Source organism: Moschus berezovskii, chromosome 6 (genome assembly GCF_049115385.1).
Source record: "Moschus berezovskii isolate FMDL1 chromosome 6, NW_MosBer_1.0, whole genome shotgun sequence".
Classification (NCBI taxonomy): Eukaryota; Metazoa; Chordata; class Mammalia; order Artiodactyla; family Moschidae; genus Moschus; species Moschus berezovskii.
In genome coordinates this window covers 86,539,332-86,545,331 of record NC_142465.1, presented here as the reverse complement: position 1 = coordinate 86,545,331, position 6,000 = coordinate 86,539,332, and positions in this window count along the sequence as shown.

The following is a 6,000-nucleotide window of genomic DNA, read 5'->3' as shown; positions in this document are numbered from 1 at the left end:
TCCACTGACTAAAGAATATAACTTAGACAAACAAAGCTAGGTTTCCTTAGTTGCAGAAAGGGAAACACACATCAGGGGAATGATGAGGAACCTGAAAGGGGAAACCAAGTAAGAGTATTTAAAGGGCCTGGGGAGCACGAGTTATTTATTTGTAAGTCTTAGCAGGGATAGCTTAAGAATTTGTAAGCTAGATTAGTTACTAGAACACTCAGTGGTTTTTAGGACACAAGAGTTGATATGCAATTACTATTAGAATAATTGGGTCTGAAGGAGCTGGAGTCAAGAGTTTGAGCTTAGTTAATCTTCATGTCACCTCATCTGTTTTGTGAGTTGCACAGTTTTGCAAGTGGTGAATTATATTTCCATCCTCAGTACCTTCCTCACAAGCTAGCTGCCAGCAGGGTGATTTTGTATCTATCAGTCTCCCCTTCTGGTCATTTTTCAGTCTAAGTGGAAGGATGCTTGCATGCTCAGTCACTTCAATTGTGTCTGACTCTTTGCAGCCTCATGGACTGTAGCCTGCCAGGCTCCTCTGTCCATGGGATTTTCCTGGCAAGAATACTTGAGTGCATTGCCACACCCTCCTCCAGGGATCTTCCAGAACCAGAGATCGAACTCATGTCTCCTGCATCTCCTGCATTGCAGGTAGGATCTTTACCACTGAGCCACTGGGGAAATGCCAAGTGGAAGGACAGATCACTGTCTTTTCCAGATTCACACGTGTGTGTGTGTGTGTGTGTGTGTGTGTGTGTGTGTTAGTTGCATAGTCTTGTCTGACTCTTTGTGACCCAATGGACTGAAGCCCACCAGGCTCCTCTGTCCATGGAATTCTCTAGGCAAGTATAAGGGAGTGGATAGTCATTCCCTTCTCCAGGGGATCTTCCTGATCTAGGGATTCAACTCAGGTTTCCTGAACTGCAGGCAGATTCTTTACCATCTGAGCCGCCAGGGAAGCCCTGGTGGGGCTTCATACCCACTGTTTAATTGGTTGTGATAGTGTTTGCAATCTCAAGTGACAGGCCTTCTGATTCTTTTTGCTGGATAATTATTTGTGGAATCTTCTGGAGTGAACTTCATGGGAAATAGATGGGGAAACAGTGGAAACAGTGGCTGACTTTATTTTTTGGGCTCCAAAATCACTGCAGATGCTGATTGCAGCCATGAAATTAAAAGATGCTTACTCTTTGGAAGGACAGTTATGACCAACCTTGATAGTATATTAAGGAGCAGAAACATTACTTTGCCAACCAAGGTCCGTCTGGTCAAGGCTATGGTTTTTCCAGTGGTCATGTATGGATGTGAGAGTTGGACTGTGAAGAAAGCTGATCGCCGAAGAACTGATGCTTTTGAACTGTGGTGCTGGAGAAGACTCTTGAGAGTCTCTTGGACTGCAAGGAGATCCAACCAGTCCATTCTAAAGGAGATCAATCCTGGGTGTTCATTGGAAGGACTGATGCTAAAGTTGAAACTCCAATACTTTGGCCACCTCATGCAACAGGTTGACTCACTGGAAAAGACTCTGATGTTGGGAGGGATTGGGGGCAGGAGAAGAAGGGGACGACAGAGAATGAGATGCTGGATGGCATCACCGACTCAATGGACATGAATCTGAGTGAACTCCGGGAGTTGGTAATGGACAGGGAGGCCTGGTGTGCTGTGATTCATGAGGTTGCAAAGAGTCAGACACGACTGAGTGACTGAACTGAACTGAACTGGAGTGAAAGTGGCTCTGGAGTTACTCACTTTGGCTGCAATATAGAAACAGGAAATTTTGTTCCTGTCTCAATATGAGACAGGAAATTACTTAAGTGAAAGTTCATTCTCGTGAACCCTAAGCTACTTAAATCTTTTGTTAACCAAGTGACTTTTTCCTTTGACTTAATATAAGAAGTTCATCTTTCCCCATTTCTGGAGGATGAATCTAATTTGTAATAATTATTGGGAGCCAGGATATCAGGAGTACCATGATTAAAGGGTAAATGAAAGTGAAAGTCACTCAGTCGTGTCTGACTCTTTGGACCCCATGGACTGTCCATGGGAATCTCTAGGCCAGAACACTGGAGTGGATAGTCTTTCTCTTCTCCAGGGGATCTTCCCAACCCAGGGATCGAACCCAGGTCTCCTACATTGCAGGTGGATTCTTTCCCAGCTGAGCCACAAGGGAAGCCCAATTAAAGGGTAAGAGTGTCTACTAGTAATGTCGATTCTTGAACCAGCACAGAAGGAATAAACTAACCAAGAGTATAAAGAAAAAAACTTACAAAGAAGTACAGCAACCAATGGCTTTGGGCCTCTGGGGTCCTAGGCATAAGCCATCTACTTAAATTGTCTTTTTCTTCTGGGCCAAAACAGCCCTATAAATATTGACTCACTCATAGATGCATGTCTAAAGTGATGAGGACAATGGTATTCATGAATTTATTCTCTCCAATATCAGTGGTTCTTTACTGAGATTCTTTGGATTTTTTTCCCCCCAGAAAACTCATTTCCTTAGTATATCAGAGTACTCTTAAAGATACATGTTTTGGTCAAGAGAGAGGGGAACTCCATCACAAGTACCAAGAAAAGGCTGTGTTCAGTTAAGTTCTCTGTACTTAAGGTCAGCACTACACCAGGGCAAACATATTTGAATACACAACATAAAAGGGCAATCCATCATTAATTTCCCTGAAAACACACTTGCACCTGCAGACTTCCTGGAGGTTCTTTTTTTTTTTTTCTTTAGGGGGAGTGTCTTGAAGTACCGGGACTCTCAAGCACCTGGAGGCCAACAACTGCAGATGTCCGCCTGAAGGCAAAGATTTGATCAGGTTGATGAAACCAGCGTGGTATGTCCTAGCAAAACAATGATCTACAGATTACAAAGCTTGAAGTGGTTTTAATTCTGAAGATATGAAATCTATGCCTGCAAAAGGGGCAGGAGATTCTGCAACAAAAGTCTGGAATGATTCCCAAATGTGCAGAATCAAGAACTAGAATTTTTGTTGATGTTAAGTGTTTCGTTTCACAAAGATTAATTCTATATCCTTTGAATATAGTAAGCAGTTGTCTTAAATATGGCCTAAGTAGAAAAGAAAGGAAAGTTATTTATTGCCTTATATTCAGCATCTGTTTTTGTTAATGGTCCAATGCAGGACTCTCTGAACTTTTCCCAGAATTTAACTATTAGTTTTTAAAATAAAAAAGATATAAATGTTTACTTAAAAAAAATCTCTAACGTCTTTTTGGCTACCTAAAATATATCAAAGACCAATATTTGGAATAAGAGCAATTAAGTAAATTTTCTTTGATTAATAAATTATCTTCCATTTAAAACAAAAGAGGAAAGTTAAACTGTTTGCTTAAAGTTCAATCAGCCAAGATGTGTGTTTAATAAGCTATTGGGTTTGCCTATACCTGGCTATTCTCTAATTCACATAAAAGCCTGGGATATTGCTTACAAACCTATTTTGTGAAATTACTAGAGTTACACTGTTCCAAGTGAGATTCTTTGTGATATTGTATAAAAATTAAGCATTTTGCCTGCTTAGTCACAGCACATAATTGCAAAGGTTCTTCAGTCTAGGTCAACCTGAGCAAGTTTGTTCTTGATTTATATACTACTTCCAAAAATATGTCAAGGTGTTTATTTCTTTGTGCAGAGGAGCAGTGGGGCAAAATAAGTTGTGACTGGTGATTGCACACTCACTTGGAACTTTAGGACCTACTCTGGATTTTGATTGCACCAATTTGAAAAATTTAACTCTTGTGATCACTGTTTACTAATATCCTCTTCTCAACTCTGTTCTAAATAATTTCCTGCCTTTCTCGAGCCTAACAGCTAGGAGACCAAAACCTTCCACATCTCTAACCAGATGAATGCAGACAATTAGGTGGAAATGCCCCTTTAAACATAGGTTTGAGTGCACCAGGTATAATTCTCAGACTTACCTGGATCCAAGGGTTAAACTCAAGAAGATCTTGACTCATGCTATAAATTTTTCAGAACTATTTACTTGGGGGAAAAAAATCCAAACTCCTGATTTTTCCCATTGTTTAAAACTGTACATTTAGAAGCCATCATACTGCTCATGGGGCTTCCCTGGTGGCTCAGTGGTAAAGAATATGCCTGCAATGCAGGAGACGATGCAAGAGATGTGAGTATGATCCCTGGGTCAGGAAGATCCCCTGAAGGAGGGCATGGCAACCCACTCCAGTGTTCTTGCCTGGAGAATCCCAATGACAGAGGAGCCTGGCGGGTTACAGTTCATGGGGTTGCAGAGTCTGATGTGACTGAAGCAACTTAGCACACACGCATACCACTCATGGTAGTAGGATACAATACAGGATGGATGGATGGTTATTCCTGTTATTTACCTTCAGGAATACTAAGAGGCATCTCACATTGGAAAAGTAAAAAAATAAATTTTGCTAATTTTTAAACATTATTTCAGATAGATTCATTCTATTTCTGTCAATAGTGTTTTCAATTAACTCTAGAAAATTAATACATATCTCCCCAACCAATGCATCAACATATTCAAAATGGACCCTATTTTTTTAAGAACTTGGTGTATCTTCCCAGATTCATCTAGGAACTGACAAAATGGTCTATCAACAAATGCAAAGATGCAAATTGAGATGATTAAATAACACTTCCAAGCTCTCTTTTCTCCTCTAGTTGAATTGATCAGCGATTGTTTCTCTATGGGGTAGAGTGGGGTTGACATTTGCTTCTTTGTTGTGTCTCATGTTGAGAAGAAGCCAGTTTTGGGTGGAGGTTGTAGGGGGAGAATGAGCTAGCTGATTGGATCACTTTTAGACTGGTTGTGAGAGAACACACAAGTCACTCACCTCCCCAGAGTGGGTAGAGGACTCAGTTTATACATGGCTCACTCTTACTCATGACCCTTTTATATCAACTCTGAATGGAGCACCAAGAAAATCCAAGAATTAACTGAATATAGACAATTAAAGCTGTAAATGAACTGAGTATTCTCTAGGAAGAGACAAAGCTTTTTTTCCAGAACACATGATTGCTAAGAAACCAGAAAGAGAATAGTCTTGAATAGAAGACTAGAGAAGTTGTGTTTTAACTAGGATTTGGACACAGTATCTTTTTAAAGTTTCAAGCATGAACAATGATTAAACCAAATTAATTTGCTATGGAATCAACTTCTTCCAAAGTTATAGGAAGTATTGTCATATAGTGATAAAAATCTAACTCCCTCCCCCACACTTGCCAGCCTCTTGTCTCTTCCCATTTCAATCTATCCTCCACTTTTCTGTCACAGTTCTCTTTTCTAAACTTCCAGCCTAATCCATGCTCTTTTTTTCAACCTAAACATCTTCTCTGGATCCCCATTCCCTAGGAAAATAAAGTCCAGCTCCTCATCTAGGCACTAGAGGTCTTTCATAATCTGGTCCCAGTCAAAGTTCTAGACTCTTGTCTTTTGACCCAGCTTGTCCTAAGCCACACTAAGTTTTTCACTGTTTCCTGACCATGCTGACTCTCCTGTGTGGTTTTCTCTACCTGGAATGCCCTTTCCTCACTAGGATCTACATGTCCCAGAGAGCAACTGAGCTCTTCCCATTCTACTCTCAAAGAAGAAACAACATCCAGACTCTGAACTTATCATATGGCATTTTTCGTAGTTAGTTACATACTTATGAATCTGTCCTACCAAGCTGTGAATTCCTTGATGGAGAAGACAAAGCATTACCCATCTTTATTCCCTGTGCATCTTGTGTAAATAGGGTGCATAACACAACTTCAATAATTACTGAATTGCAGAGTAGTTGTTGAACAGCAAATATGGGTAGGATATGCTGCGTATGTGTGATAAGTTTTAAAATATTGACTTATTTGTTTTTGGTTCCAAGTACTTATTCTGCTAGAGCAGTACTGTCTAGTATAAATATAATGTAAGCCACAGATGCAAGCCACATATACAATTTAAAATTTTCTAGTAGCCATATTAAAAGATAAAAAGAAAGGTAAAATTAATTTTCGTAGTATTT